The sequence below is a fragment of the Entelurus aequoreus genome, linkage group LG15 (assembly GCF_033978785.1).
Source record: "Entelurus aequoreus isolate RoL-2023_Sb linkage group LG15, RoL_Eaeq_v1.1, whole genome shotgun sequence".
Lineage (NCBI taxonomy): Eukaryota > Metazoa > Chordata > Actinopteri > Syngnathiformes > Syngnathidae > Entelurus > Entelurus aequoreus.
Window position 1 is genome coordinate 4,230,886 of NC_084745.1, and position 22,051 is coordinate 4,252,936.

Sequence of the window (22,051 nt, forward strand, 5' to 3'; positions counted from 1 at the left end):
AGTATATATGTCATGTAGTAACATTCATAATAACATGTCATATATACATGATGTAAGTATATATGTCATGTAGTAACATTCATAATATGTGATATATACATGATGTAAGTATATATGTCATGTAGTAACATTCATAATAACATGTAATATATACATGATGTAAGTATATATGTCATGTAGTAACATTCATAATAATATGTAATATACACATGATGTAAGTATATATGTCATGTAGTAACATTCATAATAACATGTAATATATACATGATGTAAGTATATATGTCATGTAGTAACATTCATAATAACATGTAATATACACAAGCTGTAAGTATATATGTCATGTAGTAACAATTATAAAATGTAATATTGACCTATTTTGATAATTTTAGGCATTATGGCGAGCGTTAATTTCCCAGAGTGCATCACAACGCTCGCTAACAGTAACAAGTACTATTATAATGGCAGACTTCATGAGAGCTAACGACGACTACTTTGGGACAAATGATGATCCAGAACTTCATATTTTAGAGCTTGAATATAAGGATGATGCGTTAAAAGTTTTAGAAGCTGGGTGATCAGCAGATCGAACTATCGTGAAACACTAAGCATCATGTAGCAACAAGAAATACAAACTGAACATAACAAAACACGTACTGTACAATGTCTGCTCTCAAGACTTGTTTGACATTTGATTCTCCATATAAACGACCATTGTCTCTAAATTGAATGTCACTTCTCGGTTTATGACCACAACCTTCTACTATCCAGGTAAGAGGATGATTTATAACCTAAAATGAACTTTCACCAACTCAGAGGCGAAGCAGCAGCTCAGTATTTTAATTTCTGCAGAAGCCAGTTAACTCTCTGTGATCAAGGCGCCACTTAAAAGTAGTTAGTCGGCATTAGCGCTTATAATAACAATGTCGCTAATACTTATAGGTCACAACATGTGAATGGAGTATCATTGACACTTTTTAGAGGACTTCATGGGCGGAATAGATGACCCCCCTTAGCTTACTTGTTAGCCATCTCCTACTTGCTGTATACTACAAAATAAAATGCATATAAATTTAAAAATATGTGTTCTTGTCTCACATAGGGATTGACCATGATAGGCAACATTCCAAAAAAGTCCCTGCTTTGGCAGCTCGTTATTGTTCAGTGGAATAAGACAAATGTGACAAGTTGATCTCCAAACAATAGCGAGTAAATGATGACGCATGTTGAAGAACCCCAACAAACCAATGTAGCACCATACAGAAGGAAGACTGTTTTCTATGTACAGTGGTACCACGGTTTTGTACGCACTCCTTTGCCAAAAGTACTCCAGTTTTGGATGAAGTTTTGGTTATGGTACAGTGTAAGATTGTGTGGGATCAAGTGCCCAAACAAAGACACCTACAGGTTGGTGACTCAGTCTGGTGATGCTATTAATATACTGCATACGACCAACTGTGTTCATAACTCCCCACCCACAAGTCTTTCTGCCCTAACTCAGTTAACCCTCTATGATATCATTACTGACTAATACAGTTATGGCTCTGTGCTTTTTTTTTTATTGACTACCTCTGCAAAATCAAACTCAAAATAGAATGCAAGTTGTAAGTGCCAGCACTTTGATAAAGTAGGTGAGAAACTATTGAATTCAAGACAAAACTTGTAGCTACTATACTACTAAAGGTGGTGCTCCTCTCATCACTGTCTTTGCCAACAAGAGTCTTCAATAAAAAGTGATGTTAAATGTACATCCATGTATTTTGTACTGTTTGATGCAGGTAAAACTAAAGATGTTCTGCGGTTCAGGGGCCGTACTTATCAAGCTTCTTAGAGTGCCATTTTACACTTAGGTCCTGAAAATTTGCGAAATTTAGTCCTACTCTCAAACTTAAGAATAAAAGCGAGAGACGTGCGCCAACGTTCATCTTTGTTTGATGACGAGCAGCTGATCAAACGGTATCGTTTAGACAGAGCAGGTATTATTTTTGTCACAGGTTTAATAATTTTCGATTCCTTGTTGATTTCTGCATGTGTCTGCAGTGGACTAGTATATATAGAGCCACCCACACCAGTGTCAAATTAGTTGCCTAATTAATGAATTGGAAAGAAAATGTTATGAGAGTAGCGTATGTGTATGTGTGTGACCCTTTAATAGGTGACAGCATGTGAGGTGAGTGACGTCAGTGAGTGTGTGGGCGAGAGAAGAGAGGGAGCGGTATTGTGAGTGCGAGCGGGGACTAGTTTGTTTTGTGTTGGATTGGCTGTGTGCAAGCAATCAATAAAGCAAGATTTGCAACTAATCGCCGGACTCATCATTCACTCTAAAGTCGTCCGCTGTGGAGACCCACTGCCGGGTAAAGTGAAGGGTGTTGCCCCGAGCATACATCCTGGAGAAGTGTCTCCCCTGCCTCTTTGTTACGGTCTGGGAGCAGGAAGCAGGAAAGGTGCAACAAAAAGGAAACATTTATTTTTGATTCATTGCCAATATTGTTTGTTTGTTTTGTATTATTTTGTAGTTTATTGTCAAAATATACACTCCCATTGTCCACTTCAATATTTAAGATATTTCTTTATTCTTAGACAAGGGATTCCCTTCCGTGATTGGTCATTTCTATGGACACAGAAATGACGTCACCTAAAATTGCGTTTACGGCACATAGTAATGTCGTAATTCAGCTCTGAGTGTGACACTTAAGATTCAGTCCTACACTTCGCTGAAAGTGTGAGTAAGATGCTTGATAACTAACTTTTAAGTGCAGCTTTCAGCCAAGAATTTATTTACTCTTAAGTCAACTCTTAGCAGACTTCTTAGGAGTCATTCTAAGAAGCTTGATAAGTACGGCCCCTGATGTTTGAGTGTCTGTCATGCATTAGTGAGAGTTGCAGTATTTCTCACGGGTAAAAAATTGCTTCGATTTTGTAGGATTCTGCTTGGTCGGAGCTTTTGGAACGTACTGCTAATGAAAACCAAAGTACCACAGTATCAATGGAAGCGAGACTGAGAAACAGAGCATGAACTTACCCCAACCAGGAGGTAGCGGGCCAAGAGGATCATTCTCAGCAGACATCATTGAGGCCTGAAAATAAGAGGTGTAAATAGACTGTTTAGAAACATCACAATCATTGAAATATTGTATATGTTGCTGTCAATGTTAACTCTGTGGTTGGTTCCTCTAGCGGTCTTTACATTTAGGCTAATCATGCTTTGGGTGGATGACGTCACAGCGAGAATGAAAAACTTGGAGCGTTGCAAAGCTCACACGATAACCAAAGAAACTTGCCGACAGTAAATTTGCAAGTTTGAGTGCAAGTAGTTTACTGAAGGTACCTGTCATATCAGTAAATACTTCAAATTAAATCATTTCAAGTGTAAAAGTAACAGGAGGGCTCTGGAATACTTCTAAATACCAATAATCAGTCTTGTTTTACAATGCACATTTCTGTTCAACGTGATAAACATACATAACTATTTATCTTGTCAAATATATATATATATATATATATATATATATATATATATATATATATATAAATAAACACACACATATATATAAAACTGGAATACAGTTACAAAGAGAGGAAATAACTCCTTTTATTTTTTTATACATGCAGTATGTTTAAATCTGTTGAAATGCAGGTGTGTAACATTGTGGTCCACAGGCACAATATTCTGAGAGTTGCATTGCAAATAATTCTGTTTAAATGGAGTAGACAGATTCAATAAGAGCTGGAACTATAGAAAATGTATGGAGACAAAAGAAGATCGTCTTACAGAATAGAGGTATCTCTGGTTAAACTGCTGCATAGCTCCCTGCAGCTGGCTGCGCTGACTTTGCCACTGCTCAAAATTTCGGACCGACTCCATAGTGGGGCGCTGCCACGTGGTGGTGCGTGTGTTGTGGTCCACGTAGTAGATCCTGCCCCGGTCATCCACTCGACGCTCCCATCTAATGGGGAGAGGGACTTAGAATCAGTGCATCATTTCTTTCACTACATGTGTTCCTTGCTGATGTTGTATAACCTGAATATGAGTTCACATGTGTGGACATTGATGCAATTCAATGAGAAATGTAAAAACCTGGCTGAGGCCAAAAGGAGGCAACAAAAAGATGCAGACTCACCCTGGTGGCAGAGGCTGTGGTCTTTCCCAGGTAGTAGTCCTGGTGTTGTGGTCTACATAGTATGTTCGCCCATGTGGGTCTTTCCTCTGCTCCCACCTTAGGAGCACAACAGTATCATCAATCTGTCATGCAAACAACAAGATAGCAAAACAGTGTTACTGTTCAAACATGCAACCTTATTTGGTGAAAATGTGCATGATTTCTTTCTTCTTTCTGACTTACATAATGTCTTACATAATGTCACCTGGTTGGATATATATTTTTCAACACCGCTATTTGTGGGGCTTGTCTTCTCAAACTAAATGGTAAATGGTAAATGGGTTGTACTTGTTTAGCGCTTTTCTACCTCTACTTCATTTTCAGACCAGTAAGGGGTGATGAAAGCATCACGACCGCACTATGGCTATCATCAGGCCGACATTCTAAAATGTTTCTGTAACAGCCTTTTTGGGGGAAATTGAAAGTGTAAAATGCCAGATTATCTCATAAAAATGTGTATGCAAATGCCGTATTAAAATAAATAAAAAATCAGTATGTAAATGCAGTATTAAAACTGTAAAAAAAATCAGTATGTAAATGAGTATTAAAACTGTAAAAAAAATCAGTATGTAAATGCAGTATTAAAACTAAAAAAAATCAGTATGTAAATGCAGTATTAAAAGTGTAAAAAAATCAGTATGTAAATGCAGTATTAAAAGTGTAAAAAAATCAGTATGTAAATGCAGTATTAAAACTAAAAAAAATCAGTATGTAAATGCAGTATTAAAACTGTAAAAAAAATCAGTATGTAAATGCAGTATTAAAACTGTAAAAAAAAATCAGTATGTCAATGCAGTATTAAAACTGTAAAAAAATCAGTATGTAAATGCAGTATTAAGTGTAAAAAAATCAGTATGTAAATGCAGTATTAAAAGTGTAAAAAAATCTGTATGTAAATGCAGTATTAAAACTAAAAAAAATCAGTATGTAAATGCAGTATTAAAACTGTAAAAAAAATCAGTATGTAAATGCAGTATTAAAACTGTAAAAAAAAATCAGTATGTCAATGCAGTATTAAAACTGTAAAAAAATCAGTATGTAAATGCAGTATTAAAACTGTAAAAAAAAATCAGTTTGTAAAAGCAGTATTAAAACTGTACAAAAAAATCAGTATGTAAATGCAGTATTAAGTGTAAAAAAATCAGTATGTAAATGCAGTATTAAAACTGTACAAAAAATCAGTATGTAATTGCAGTGTTAAAACTGTAAATAAAATCAGTATATAAATGCAATATTAAAAGTGTAAAAAAATCAGTATGTAAATGCAGTATTAAAACTAACACAATCAGTATGTAAATGCAGTATTAAAACTGTAAAAAAATCAGTATATAAATGCAGTATTAAAACTGTAAAAAAATCAGTATATAAATGCAGTACTAAAACTGTAAAAAAAACAGTATGTAAATGCAGTATTAAGTGTAAAAAAATCAGTATGTAAATGCAGTATTAAAAGTGTAAAAAAAGGTATGTAAATGCTGTATTAAAACTGTACAAAAAAATCAGTATGTAAATGCAGTATTAAAAGTGTAAAAAAATCAGTATGTAAATGCAGTATTAAAAGTAAAAAAATCAGTATGTAAATGCAGTATTAAAAGTGTAAAAAAAAAGGTATGTAAATGCAGTATTAAAACTGTAATAAAAAAATTAGTATGTCAATGCAGTATTAAAACTGTAAAAAAATCAGTATGTAAATGCAGTATTAAAACTGTAAAAAAAATCAGTTTGTAAAAGCAGTATTAAAACTGTACAAAAAAATCAGTATGTAAATGCAGTATTAAGTGTAAAAAAATCAGTATGTAAATGCAGTATTAAAAGTGTAAAAAAAAAACAGTATGTAAATGCAGTGTTAAGTGTAAAAAAATCAGTATGTAAATGCAGTATTAAAAGTGTAAAAAAATCAGTATGTAAATGCAGTATTAAAACTAACACAATCAGTATGTAAATGCAGTATTAAAACTGTAAAAAAATCAGTATGTAAATGCAGTATTAAAACTGTAAAAAATCAGTATGTAAATGCAGTATTAAAACTGTAAAAAAATCAGTATATAAATGCAGTATTAAAACTGTAAATAAAATCAGTATGTAAATGCAGTATTAAAAGTGTAAAAAAAAAACAGTATGTAAATGCAGTATTAAGTGTGAAAAAATCAGTATGTAAATGCAGTATTAAAAGTGTAAAAAAAAGGTATGTAAATGCAGTATTAAAACTGTAAAAAAAAATCAGTATGTAAATGCAGTATTAAAACTGTAAAAAAAATCAGTTTGTAAAAGCAGTATTAAAACTGTAAAAAAAATCAGTTTGTAAAAGCAGTATTAAAACTGTACAAAAAAATCAGTATGTAAATGCAGTATTAAGTGTAAAAAAATCAGTATGTAAATGCAGTATTAAAACTGTACAAAAAATCAGTATGTAAATGCAGTATTAAAAGTGTAAAAAAATCATTATGTAAATGCAGTATTAAAAGTGTAAAAAAAATCAGTATGTAAATGCAGTATTAAAAGTGCAAAAAAATCAGTATGTAAATGCAGTATTAAAACTGTACAAAAAATCAGTATGTAAATGCAGTATTAAAACTGTACAAAAAATCAGTATGTATATGCAGTATTAAAAGTGTAAAAAAAATCAGTATGTAAATGCAGTATTAAAAGTGTAAAAAAAAAATCAGTATGTAAATGCAGTATTAACTGTACAAAAAATCAGTATGTAAATACAGTATTAAGTGTAAAAAAAATGTAAATGCAGTATTAAAAGTGTAAAAAAATCAGTATGTAAATGCAGTATTAAAAGTGTAAAAAAATCAGTATGTAAATGCAGTATTACAACTGTAAAAAAATCAGTATGTAAATGCAGTATTAAAACTGTACAAAAAATCAGTATGTAAATGCAGTATTAAAAGTGTAAAAAAATCAGTATGTAAATGCAGTATTAAAACTGTACAAAAAATCAGTATGTAAATGCAGTATTAAAAGTGTAAAAAAATCAGTATGTAAATGCAGTATTAAAAGTGTAAATAAAATCAGTATGTAAATGCAGTATTAAAAAAATTCAGGGATTTACTGTTTATTTTTAGATCCTTCTGTATGTTTTACTATTGTCATCATGAAGACCCCTGTTCAGGTGTGAATGTTATTTTTACCCAGGTGGAAGAGGGTCTGAGGCCCCGCCTGCAGGCACCTGTTGTCTGGGTTTGGCTCCATCTGTAGCAGCGCTGCTGCTGCTCTCACTGGCTGCAGACACATTTGTGTCTCCCACTGCTGGGGGGGAGGACAAAGACGAGGACGTTGCTGAGGTTGTGCCACCCTGTGCTGGGGAGGAGGAGGCATCACTCGCAGCCACAGCCTCATCAGTCGGCCTCGCTGCGGAACAGGAGGATGCAGCCCGTGTGCGGCTCGACTGCTGCTGAGATGTGACGTCTGGTGGCGTCTCAGAGTCCGGCTGGGGGGCGTCTGGGGTGCAGTCCTCCTGGTATTCTGAGTGAGTTGTATCACATGATGACCCACGGGCAGCGTCACAGGTCTCTCCGTTAACTGCAGAACACATGTCATAAGTACACAAAAAGACAACAATAATATGCTAATGCTCATTCTTGATGTTACAAAAGTTTGTTTGTGTAATCCAATAAATAGAGAATTCATTGCAATCCAGTTTTCTTGGCACACCTGGGCCATTTCAAGTCTGCTCTTAGAATGGACCAAGTCAGAGTAAGCTGTTTGTGTGAAGCACGGAAAGATACACTGCGCCTGCATGATTCATCAACATTCATTAGTGCAATTATGTGACCACAAGACGCTGACCTATTTTGTTTGCCCCGGCATTTGAGTGATAGACATGTTTGCCAATCAGAAATGTTGAGCGTCGCGTTTCCTCCTGGCTATAAACAGGAGATCTCCCTCGGTGCATCACTTTCAGCACCTGAGCGCATTTGTTTAACAGAGGAACTAACTGAACGCAGTGAGCCCTCTTTTCAGTCATCCACAATCTTTGTCTTGGTGGGCGTAGAGCGCCTCAGCGAGACCGCACCCACAGGGAGCCTCGCGACTCGCCAGTGACAAGTTCCGCAATGTAACAAAAATGGGGAGGAAATCAATGGTCACATTTCAGCTTCAAATCAGATGGGCAATATGAGCCCATCAACATGGACGAACGAGCAACAATGGCCTAGTCACCAGCCTTGACGTCACTATAGACAGCAATTTTAAACTTGACAAACAAGTCAATGGCGTTTTAAAATCATGTTTTTAACATCTTCGTCTTTTAGCAAAGGTAAAACCGTTTGTATCTTTTAACCTTTTTGAACAAGTGGTGCATGCTTTTAGTTCAAGTGGCCTGTACTACTGCACTGCACTTTATGCTAGCATTAGCCAAAAAGCTCTCTCCCGGTTGCAGTTAGTCCAGAACGCGGCAGCACGGCTTTTAACAGGCCAGGAAACGCGAGCATATAACCCCAATTCTTGAGACTTTGCACTGGCTCCCTGTTCATTTTAGAATTGATTTTAAAATCTTGCGGTTTGCTTTTAAAGCTCTGCATGGACTGGCACCTCATGATATCTCGGACCTCATCCAAATTTACACTCCTCCGCGCGCTCTGAGGTCCGAGAGCCAGCTCCAGCTCGTGGTGCCCAAGAACAGACTTAAAAACCAGGGGAGACAGGGTCTTCTCTGTGGTCGGCCCTAAGCTCTGGAACACTCTGCCCCTCCATGTTCCAACTGCTCCCACAGTGGAGTGTTTTAAGTCTCGTCTTGAGACCCACTTTTATTCTCTGGCTTTTAACACTACGTGAGTTGTGTGGTCCTCTGTGTTTTTAAAATTTTGATTTCTATTTATTGTTCTAATTGGTTTTACCCTTTAAAATCATTTTTAATCATATTTATTTTTATATTTATACATTTTTTGTTTTTATTCAGTCATTGGTGGAGCTAAGGATAATATTTGAATATTGTTTTTAATATTGTTGTGCAGTACTTTGTAAACATTTTTGTTGTTTAAATGTGCTATACAAATAAAGTGGATGGGATTGGATTGGATAATGGCAACAAACTAAAAGACAACGTCCAACCTAGTTTTTCCAGCTGGGGAAAAATAAAGCACTTTAAGATGTTCAATATTTATTCAAGTTACATTTTTGCTTTGAAAAATTAGTCAATTTAATTTTTTGTGTCTATTTTTTTTACCTGCCAATTACAGTACAACGGTCAACAATTCTACAGTAATGAGAAATAAAAGGTTATACTTTTTTAAATGGTTACATTATTATTATATATTATGATTACATTATAAACACTGTATAGCTTTTATCGGTTATTTATGTTTAAAGAGCATGACGTAGAAAAAAGCTCTGAGTCTGTCTGCATAAAGACATAAAAGTAAATTATTGTACATTGTTTTTAATGTGTGGCACTTTGAGACAAGAATATGTTAAGTCTTATAGTAACTAGGGATGTCCGATAATGGCTTTTTGCCGATATCCGATATTCCGATATTGTCCAACTCTTTAATTACCGATACCGATATCAACCGATATATGCAGTCGTGGAATTAACACATTATTATGCCTAATTTTGACAACCAGGTATGGTGAAGATAAGGTACTTTTTAAAAAAATTAGTAAAATAAGATAAATAAATTAAAAACATTTTCTTGAATAAAAAAGAAAGTACAACAATATAAAAACAGTTACATAGAAACTAGTAATGAATGAAAATTAGTAAAATTAACTGTTAAAGGTTAGTACTACTACACTTGTGATTTAGGGCTATATAAATAAACATTGATTGATTGATTGATTGATACTATTAGTGGAGCAGCAGCACGCACAATCATGTGTGCTTACGGACTGTATCCCTTGCAGACTGTATTGATATAAATTGATATATAATGTAGGAAGCAGAATATTAATAACAGAAAGAAACAACCCTTTTGTGTGAATGAGTGTAAATGGGGGAGGGAGGTTTTTTGGGTTGGTGCACTAATTGTAAGTGTATCTTGTGTTTTTTATGTTGATTTAATAAAAAAAAACAAAAAAAAAACAAAAACAAAAAAAACCCGATACCGATAATAAAAAAAAACGATACCGATAATTTCCGATATTACATTTTAACGCATATATCGGCCGATATTATCGGACATCTCTAATAGTAACATGTCTTCCTTCACTCCCTATTTTTGCAGTTGTATGCATTTATTTGTATAAAATATAAGAATGGCAAATTAAATTGCAATTTTAGAGAGAAAAGTCACAATTAGGTTTTTTCTCATAATCAAGTACACACGGTGGTGTACTCAGTAAATACAAATGATTACTACAGATAGCACATATTTAAGCTATTAAATAGCAAGATGAAAAGTGTATGATATACTTGATGTACAGTATTGAACAAATGAAGTACCTACTCACCAGTCCGACTCGCTACATCAGCGTTTGAGGGTGGGTGGCTGGAGTCGTGTGTGACGTCGCCGTTGACGACGGGACCGGAGGACGGGCTGCAGGAAATGGAAGGCACCTGACTTTCCCCTCCATTAGACGGTGAACAGGAGTCTGAGCGCAGGCCCGAGTCCGTCCCATTCACTGTGCTGGAGGTGGAAACATGAATCCTCATCACCACCATGTCATCTCTTCTTCTTCAGTCACTTTTGTTACGACACTGACAGTGGAAAGCCTTTCAAATCAATACTCTGGAGTTGATGGTTGTGCACATTACCGACTTTGGCCAGAGAAAAAAGGAGAAGAGATAAAGAATTTGACAATTTAAAAGGCTGCATCTTGTTAGTAATAAAAAGGGATCGCTGTAGTCTACTACGAAATAATAAAGGATATTTGCTTCTATGCTGAAACTCCTTTTTTGTTGCCTGAACCACCCTTCTTCTTTTCTTTTTATTGATTTTGACTAGAGATGTCCGATAATATCGGTCTGCCGATATTATCAGCCGATAAATGCGTTAAAATGTAATATCGGAAATTATCGGTATCTGTTTTTTTATTATCAGTATCGGGTTTATTAAATCCACATAAAAAACACAAGATACACTTACAATTAGTGCACCAACCCAAAAAACCTCCCTCCCCCATTTACACTCATTCACACAAAAGGGTTGTTTCTTTCTGTTATTAATATTCTGCTTCCTACATTATATATCAATATATATCAATACAGTCTGCAAGGAATACAGTCGGTAAGCACACATGATTGTGTGTGCTGCTGCTCCACTAATAGTACTAACCTTTAACAGTTAATTTTACAAATTTTCATTCATTACTAGTTTCTATGTAACTGTTTTTATATTGTTTTACTTTCTTTTTTATTCAAGAAAATGATTTTAATTTATTTATCTTATTTTATTTTATTCATTTTTCTAAAAAGTACCTTATCTTCACCATACCTGGTTGTCCAAATTAGGCATAATAATGTGTTAATTCCACGACTGCATATATCGGTATCGGTTGATATCGGTATCGGTAATTAAAGAGTTGGACAATATCGGCATATCGGATATCAGCAAAAAGCCATTATCGGACATCCCTAATTTTGACATAATCACCAATCCACTTTTGCAAAATATGCACGCAGTAAAGATAAGGTTACCAATACTACAACACATGTCCACACAGAATGAGCACTTTGTCACAGATAGGACCTCTTGCAACAGTTACAGTAGAGGGCGCAAATTGTTGTAAACATTCAATCCTGCCCATCTTTTACAACATAATGACAAACTACAAGCGTACGTGACACCAGTGATGGGCAGTAGCAAGCTAGACTTAGACTTCAACAAACTTTATAGATCCACAAGGGAAAGCTACGTAGTTTAACTACATTTTGCAGTAGCTTAGCTATGTTTTTAACGAGTAGCTTTTCCTGTAGCTTAGCTACTTTTATAGCCATGTGGCAAAGTAGCTTCCATCAAAGCTACAAAGAGAGAAATGTAGTGTGAATCCAGGCCAAACAAATATGTATGAAATCCAATGAGCTGGATGAGAACATCCATGATGATTGGTTGGTGATGAGTCACACTTGGCTAAGGTCAGGGCCAAACATTACGGACTGACCATTAGCATGTGGCATAGCTCGGTTGGTAGAGCGGCCGTGCCAGCAACTTGAGGTTTCCAGGTTCAATTCCCGCTTCCGCCATCCTAGTCACTGCCGTTGTGTCCTTGGGCAAGACACTTTACCCACCTGCTCCCAGTGCCACCCACACTGCTTTCTATGTAACTTAAGATATTGGCTTTCACTATGTAAAGCGCTTTGAGTCACTAGAGAAAAGCGCTATATAAATATAATTCACTTCACATGCATTAGAACGTTTTATGTTAACATTATAGCTAAGATCCTATTTTTATTATATTTCTTTAAAGATGTGCGAAAGTGATATTTTGATGAATTTTTTTTAAAAACATGGTAACATCGGAGAAATATTATGCTAACCTCAGCATGTAAACTTTTTTTTTTTTTTTAGCTAATTTTGCATTTGTCTTTAAAACAACTGCCTGAAAGGCAGCAAGCCGCTTTTCGAGCAACACGGGCCGGAGGTTCACAACATATAGCAGCCCCATCAAAATGTATTCAGGAATTTTCTAATGTTTGCGACCATTGCAACAACAACAAGACTTAAAATTGTTGCCTGCTTCTCTTGGACTGCATTTGTGTAGGTGCATGCACTCCCTCGTGTGCACCAGACAGTGCTAAGTAACAAGCCTAAGTTAAATATTATTCAATATAACTAGTCATTGTGAAACATATATTTGATCTGTCAAACCACTAGAGGTAACATAAGCTGGCCAACGGTGTTTTTGCTGTATTTTCTTGGTTGGAAACATTTCTCACCAACAGTCACTTTAAGCAGGAGCCTTTAGGTACTGTGAGAAGAACCCAGTGTAGCAGAACTTACTGGTACATTGGTTGATTTAGGCAGGTTTGTTGACAAACTGAATCCACCAAAAAAATTTACTTTGAGTTAGCTTTCCAATGTTAAGTCTGCTTAGCTGAATGCATTCAAAAACGTTGAGTCCAAACGGCTAAAAAACTAAAAGTAAAACGCATACTATGTATTAAAGAGTTTCCTTTGGGAAAGAATAATCCCAAATAGTTTGGAGAGATTTAGAGAGTTAATTTTACCAATTGGCAACACTTGAAGAAGATTGTCCATTTCCATGGATGGCATCACCATTCTGTTGGACTTCTGGAGGAGTGGAGAAGAACAATTGCATATTAGCATACATTAGATAGAGAGAATGAAACATGACTGTTCCCTGTCAAGTGCTTTGGGTATTTTTAAAGGCCTACTGAAAGCCACTACTAGCGACCACGCAGTCTGATAGTTTATATATCAATGATGAAATCTTAACATTGCAACACATGTCAATACGGCCGGGTTAACTTATAAAGTGCAATTTAAAATTTCCCGCTAAACTTCCGGTTGAAAACTCCTTTGGATGATGACATATGCGCGTGACGTAGCCAGTGAAACAGAGGTATGGATCCCCCATTGAAGCCAATACAAAGTAGCTCTGTTTTCATCTCATTATTCCACAGTATTCTGGACATCTGTGTCGGTGAATCTGTTGCAATTTGTTCATTGCATTATGGAGAAAGAAGCTGAGCAAGCAAAGAAGAAAGTTGTCGGCGCGAAGCGGAGTATTTTGCGAGGGAAGTCAGCAACACAACACAGTCGGTGTTTCATTGTTTACATTCCCGAAAGATGCAGTCAAGACCGAAGAACTCGGACAACAGAGACTCTTACCAGGAGGACTTTGACTTCGATACACAGACGCCTGTAGAGAACTGGGACAACACAGACTCTTACCAGGATTACTTTGATTTGGATACACAGACGCAGACGCGGTACCGCGAGTACGCAGCTGCGCTTCCAAACATTTGATCGCTTGCCCGTACGTGCGTGTCACGTACGTAACTTTGGGTAAATATATAAGCTTTATGAACCTTGGGTTAGGTGAACGGTCCTTTGGGCTGAGTGATTGTGTGTGTTGTGCAGGTGTTTGAATTGTATTGGCGGGTTATATGGACGGGAGCTAGGAGCTAGCATAACAAACACCTAGGTGTTTTTATGCGGGATTAATTTGTGGCATATTAAATATAAGCCTGGTTGTGTTGTGGCTAATAGAGTATATATATGTCTTGTGTTTATTTACTGTTGTAGTCATTCCCAGCTGAATATCAGGTCCCATCCGCGCGCTTCCAAACATTTGATCGCTTGCCCGTATGTGCGTGTCACGTACGTAACTTTGGGTAAATATATAAGCTTCATGAACCTTGGGTTAGGTGAACGGTCCTTTGGGCTGGTTGCGTTGTGGCTAATAGAGTATATATATGTCTTGTGTTTATTTACTGTTGTAGTCATTCCCAGCTGAATATCAGGTCCCATCCGCCTCTCACAGCATCTTCCCTATCTGAATCGCTTCCACACCCCACTAGTCCTTCACTTGCACTTTCCTCATCCACAAATCTTTCATCCTCGCTCAAATTAATGGGGAAATGGTCGCTTTCTCGGTCCGAATCGCTCTCACTTCTGGCCGCCATCACTGTAAACAATAGGGAACTTTGCGGAAATGTACAACTGACTACGTCACGCTACTTCCGGTAGGGGCAAGCCTTTTTTTTGTCAGATACCAAAAGTTGCGATCTTTATCGTCGTTGTTCTCTACTACATCCTTTTAGCAAAAATATGGCAATATCGCGAAATGATCAAGTATGACACATAGAATACATCTGCTATCCCCGTTTAAATAAAAAAATGTCATTTCAGTAGGCCTTTAAATGTTTGATATAAAATCAATCATCATCATCCCCAATACTGTTTTTAGGGGTGCACTATTTTATTTCAAGCAGATAACTTCCTGCGTTTTAAGACTAACACCTTATTTATACGCATTCTTGTTTAACATTTAGATTCAACTGTAGTTTGTGCACACTTGGAGGTAAAAAAAAAAAAAAAAAAAAAGACTCCAAGGATTTGACAAACTGTACCTGCAGATTTGTCCTAACAAAAGCCAGTACATTTAAAGATGTTGTCCAGCACCACCACTTCCATGTAAGATGGCTTCAGCACTCGGGTCGTAGCTGGCAGACTTTAGCACTTTGCAAATGTTGCGGCCATAGGAACAAGCCCCTGTCCTTTCTTTGCGTCTTTTAGGCTTTATGGTGGTTGATGGGATTCGATGTGTTGAAGTTGAATGTTTTTTCCTTTCTCGTGGCATGTTTGCAAAACATTTGCTGCAAATAGTAAGTGAACGTCTTCCTCTGAAACATTGAAGATGTCCCACATGACTGTTTGTTTACCAGGACCTCACAACAGGAGCCCTCAGTATAGGTCATCTCGCCTCAATGTTTTTTAAAAAATTGTTTATCGGAGCTATTTTTTTATATATCAAATGTATTCATGTGACTACATTCTACTAATTATCGGTCCAATATTTATCGTGGACTCCTAATTAATATTATCATCCGCCAATTATGGATTCAACCCCCTTTCACACTTTTTTGGGCTTTCTACCTTCTCCAAAATAGTTGCTATTTGCTCTTTCCCAGTTGAAAAGTGTTATATTGTTTGAGAAATAGCCCACTTTGCACATCTTATTAACAAATTTAACTGAACATTGAACTTACTGGTGCCATTTTCTGCATTTCCATTGGTCAGTGGTGCCAATTCATGTTGGTCACTGTCGGTAAGTCCATCCAAGTAGACTGTAAGTTCTCCTGCAGGCACCACAACTCCCTTGTGAGTCACACTCAGCTTCAGCACCTCTTTCACATTCTCCACTGGGGGGGAAAGAAAATGTGTTGAGAATATAATATACAGTGTTTCCCACACATTCATTTATTTGTGGCGGCCCGCCACGAAAGAATTACGTCCGCCACAAATAGATTTTTCGGCTTTTTTTTTTTTTTGTCCTGTCCAGCTTCTCAGTCAAATCATATAGTTGATGTAGATGCCCATATCGGCTGTAGGATACTTCTCTTGTTGCCTTATTTGTATTTGACTTTATTAAATGTATTTATATTATCATTTGGTGCAGCCGGGCCGGAGCAGGAGGGGATAGAAAGAGAGAAATTATTATGTTGCTGGTAAATAATATGGTTGTAGTAGTAGGCTGAAGTTAAATTATTTAGTATGCACTAATTAAAGGGGCAGAGCTTTAATAGACATTTAACTTTTATATTTTATAAGATATATTATTTGTAAGAACCACAATTAATAAATATATTTCAGTGAATAACTTATTGTTCAAATCTGTATATAAATATGTACTTAAAGTGTTGTAATTATATTGTAAAATGGATGGATGGATGGACGTTTAAAACAAAACTGTTATTATTAATTAGTAAGTATACATTTTATGAGCCTTTTTAGAGAAAATCATATCATTGTAGTAAATTATGCAAATTACTCGATGATGTCATGGTGACCACGCCCATACCGCCACAGGTGTCTTGGCAGTTTATGGGAAACACTGATATAAGAAGCAATATTTAGTGTAATTAAGGTAAGGTCACATTGTGTTTGTACACAGGTGGTCCTCGGTTTAAGACCTTTCCAAGTTATGACATTATGAACGCGCACTCAAAATTAATTAAAACCGTAATTTTAGTCTGTTGAGATTTGCTGGAAAACTATTTAAAGCATGTGTGGCGAAAGGATACAGTATCTGCTTGGATGGCAACAGCTACACTGCAGAAAATACAGTAAGGTTGCTTTTTAGTTGACTTTTTACACTTCATTTTGTTCCCCTAACAGCAATGTGCCAACGAAAAAAAGTAATCACCGTGGAAGTGAAAATGAACATGTTAGAATAATTATGTATAAGTTATCACACAACACTTATGCTTAAAGGCTGTTGCTGTAGTTATTATCAATTGTGCTGAAGTTGTACTTTTCTATCTGTGCAAAGGCACAACTTGTAATCTTGCTGTGCGAGTTGTCTCGTGTCAGCAGTTTATATCCAGACCCTGCCTGCTGACAGCCAAGGACGGACATCGAGTACCTCAACGCAGACAAAACAGAGACAGGGCGAAATCACGAGTGTCAGCACATTTCCATTCTGAATAATCATGTATTGTGTCTACTGGGGCTGCTTGCATTACCCCTCTCTTCAGAAGCAGCCTCAGTGATGTTAACTAGGGACCTCCCGAATAAATAGAGGAGCACGTGGGCTGTACCTTAGAGCGTAGGGTGGAACTGTAACTGAGTGTATAGCCCAATACGTCTTTCCTCATGAGTAAAATTCAACTCTGTTTCTGCCTGATTCCTTCTTCTTGTCTTGTGTAATAGATAGTTCGGTGTTTGAACCCGACAGAACATCATAAAAAGCTCAGAGGAGCGCCATTGACGTTGTCGTTCATCCAGGTCATTGTATTCTCAGGGCATTCAATCCATCGTTCATTTCACCTCTCATCCAAGTAGGCTTCATATGAGAGAGGATAAAACAACCACCAATATTAGTCACCCATTTCTTCCCAACTGCTTGACATCACGACCCTAATTAAAAATAGAGATTAGTGACGCTCATGAATGCTAAAGGGGTCAATGATTGTGTTGTTACAAGGAGATCTGGGATGACAAGGAGGTATTTACTGTATTTATTCAACAAGCAGCTAGGAGCTAATTATGTGTCTCCATACACTGTGTGGAGCCGCCCCCCTAAACTGATAATAGTCACCTCCATGATGGGAAATAAACGGCATTTCTTAGTATCGTAATTATTATTAACACTGGAGGAAGAGGCTAAACATGTTACACACCGATAGCAAGCATGCTAATAGTTAAGCTAACCACAAACTAGCTTTAAACAACACTAAGAAATAAGTGGTGAGTTTATGAAATGTAGATGGAACTGCAGAAAGTAAGCAGGTAATAACGGTTAATTAACTAGTAGATGAATACGACTCTAGAGAGCGGATGATCTAATAGCAACTGTTGGTGTCAGCACTGATGCAAGGAGAGGGCAGATCCATCCATAAAGTGGTGGTGTCGATACCAAGCAGTCTCAGTACATGATGCGCTAAAGAGTGATGAGGTCAAGATTCTTACCTTCTCAAAATATTTTGTAATTGTTTACAACCTCAACAAACAGGAGCTCTTTGAGGGCAAAAATACAACGATTTAAAAGTGGGGTGTGTTGTATTTTTTGTGTACTTTGACTGTTTCACTGGTACAATTGTAACAAAAGAGAATAAGAAATTAGTTCCAAAATTGTGTCGATATTTTTTTAGCACTCACCATAAATACATTGAACAACTTACAGATAAGACAAGTAATTATCGGCCTATTTCACTCAGGAATAGGGATGATACTCGAAACCGGTTTTCCCGGTTGTTTGATAAGAAAAGAACCGAGTCCTCGGACTCGAATCCCTTTTTGAGAACCGGTACCCGTTATCGAGACCACTATAGTAAAGGAAAAGAGTTGATTCTTTATTCGAATCCCGTCCCGACCAGAAATGCTCCGTGGGACATCACAATAAATGACGTCACGTAGCTCAGTCATTAGGCGCAGATAGCGAAAGCAGGAAAACAATGGACGGGAAAAAGCGCTCCAAGGTGTAATAAAGTTCAAAACAAAAGCTATAATCCATCGAATAACTTTACTGAGAGATTTTAGCAGGGTACAAACACATGACCAACACTTTTACGGCCAACTGGAAACATAGCAACCAGGCTAGCAACGCACCTCCTTTACGGCAGCTGTCGCAACCTTCTTAAAACAACCGCAGCACATACATATATATACAACATATCTCCCTTTTTTAACTTTTGGTTTTCTTTCCTTGTAAACAAAACAAAATCACACTGTAGATGTGTTGTCTGTCTAATTATAAATAATGCAGACGAGGCGTGTTGGCTGAGTTCTTGACGTTTACTTTCACAGCGTGGCAACATGCAACACTTTTCGGGGCTACCGCGCATGCTCGTCACTCCCGTTGCATGCTGGGTAGTGTAGTTGTTATATTCTCTAGCTCATAACATTTTTCCCCCATAAAGAAATAATGTTAACTCAATAAAGTGTATTTCTTTTTTTAGCTTTAACTTTTCATTTTTTAGCATTGTAACCACATTTGCAAACAACTTTTCTCTTCATAGAATTTTCTTTCAATAAAGAAATAAAGTGCAAAAATGTCAAAGCATCATAACAAACAGTTATGTCAAATAGCAGCAGAAGTGCACTTTTTGGAGAGCTGTATTATTTTCAGTTTTGTGCCCAAGGGACTGATTTTATTTAACACTATATTATTATTTATACACCTATAGTGATCACAGAGACAGCTTGTTTTTGTGTTACTGTATATATTTGTTTCTCTGAAAAATCCCACTTAATATATTTTGGGTAACAACAGTCAATATTTATTTATTTTATTTTATTTTTTAGGTGGGTAACAGTTAATATTTATTTATTTATTAGATTTTATTTTTTTATTATATAATAAAAGTGAGCTTTTGTTAAACCAAATATTGTGTGTTTTTTTCCATATACAACAACCTATCTGGACTCCATAAGAGAATCGATAAGGAATCGGTTCGATAAGAGGATTCGATAATAGGCTCGAACTCGATAATTCCTTATCAAACATCATCCCTACTCAGGAATGATCGGAATCGGCTGCACAAAACCTTGCAAGAGTATTTGATGTCCTCCAATGTTCTGTGTGCTGTATGACTGAGCTGAGAATGAGCTTCGATATAAGATCCCAATTCAGACTAAAAGTGGACTTGGAAGGTAACTTGTATTCCTACATTTCCTTTCATGCTGCTCCAAGGCTTGCATCAGGTCCAGTGTGGCTTTGCCAAGCAGGGCATCTGCTTTCAGGGTGCGGTGACTCCAGACTTTAAAGTCCACCTGGCTGCGTGCTGTTACATTCCTGATGGGTCAGGAACACAGAAACAAATTACACTGAAGCCGCTAACATAGTTCATTTGTTGACTTGAGTGGGCTGAAGTTAAAAAAAAAAACTGTTTCCTACAGGACTGCATTTGATTAGTAGCATTATGTTGGGGAGGAGGGCTGTGTCATTGTAATGTACACTAAGAGAGGAATCATCATGCAAAAAGTGAGTGAGTCAAACAGGAAAAGCAAAACAAATATGTTGAGGAATAACAAATAACTATCTTTTGTTGCTTCTTTGTGGTTTTAAATGTCCCAAAAGAGAAGTGTGAGATGGGGGTGAGGCCCACAGCAATACAGTGGTACCTCCATTTACAAGTAACAAGTATTTTGACATGTTAGCTTCTTCTTGTGCTTTAAAATGCCAGCATAAACTGGAGTTACGAGCCTCCCCACCGCTAGTTGGTGTCATTATTGCAGAATGAACCCTGTAAGATCAAGCCCAAAACATTCCCCAGTGACAGAACCCTGCCCTCAAACCATTAGAGCGATCTGACGGTCAGTCTGTGAACCAGCCAAGACATTAAAAGGCAAACATTTATTCATGAAAATATGGAGAAGCTGCCAATGGTGTGCCCCAAGTGTTTCATTTTGGTTTGTCTCCTGACTCAACAAAATGCACGATTGAGCTTTTTATTCCTCAAAGTACACAGACATACATGTCACTTGCTGTCAAAGACATCCGTGTGCAACGTAAACAACAACAACAACAATGACTATTGTTACACGATGGAGAAGTCCACCAAAGTAAGACATGACTTCATCAAAATGCAATAGTTGTTTGTAGTACATTCTATTCTTTTGTATCTCATACAAAACAGTTTTATCTTTAGACTTTTATCAATCATTCAAATGTGTACTTTACAGTGCAGAAAAAAATGGTGCATTTGGCTGGATTTTTTAAAAAGAAGCTGGAAATGTGTGTTGGCTTCTGCCAACTTTATGGCTGTCATACACATTTCTACACACTAAGGAGACACTCAGAGGTGATGATGGATAACTGCTTAAATAAAGAAATATCAAACAATTACTCCTCAGACTGATTGATGGACACACAAACAATTATCGGCACAATGAATTCCCATTCAACAGGCCAACATTACGGCATGTGAGCACCCGGAAAACTTCTATCGGCACAAAGTGCTGCCGCACAAACTCCGAGAGAAAATGTAGAAAATGAAGATTACATTTCCTGCAATTGGGTGCATTTAACACTATATTTGACCTTCAGATTTATTCTCACCTACCAACCTCTGGCTGTCTTTTTGACACGTACATGTCCCTTGTAATGTACCACAGTGTTTAAAGCTTCCTTCACTAACATCATCATCATTGTAATGTAAAATGATACAACATGCATGCAAAGAACTCAATGTAACATTTGACAACTCTATCCTGTAGCCACACCCCCTCAGTTGTGACCTCATGTCAAAATATACCTTCTCGCTGGCCACTAATACATACTAAAAGGTGCTGCTCTCTAGCCCCACCTTTAAAATTAGAACAACATTTCCCCTCCAACTGGTTTCACGTATCGACACGAATATCGCAGGAGATGTCTATCATGACACACATTAGTCTTAGGAACCCATATCTGATAAACAGGAAGTCGGCCATCTTGGTTTTCGTCTTCCATTTTTCGGGGGGAAAAAGGGCTGGTACTTTAACAAACTGCTCCTCGGGACTTTGACCAAATGAGTGGCGTTTAAAATGACAGATACTACTATAAATTGCATGCTAAGGGCAGATTTAATTTAAATATGATTTGCGTATCTAAATTGGCTGTATATAAGGAGTGGCGAGCCACTACAAAATGGGTGCTGGAACCCACAATAATTGGGATGTACCAAAAAAATTTGCACATCTGAATTTTTTTTGTGGGTACATTTTCTGTATTTGAGCGCACGCCATCTTTTTGTCGTAATCCATGCAAGTCTTGATACATGAGGTGTGTATTAGGTGTGGTAAGTAGTTGGAGTTAGCAGGCATACCACCACCTACTGT

At 36.9% G+C, this 22,051-nt stretch overlaps 1 pseudogene; it reads right to left on the reverse strand.

Annotated features, from left to right (window-relative positions):
* The window catches only part of LOC133630535 (NEDD4-like E3 ubiquitin-protein ligase WWP1), a 79,085-nt pseudogene that overhangs the window by 40,667 nt on the left and 16,367 nt on the right, over nucleotides 1-22,051 (reverse strand).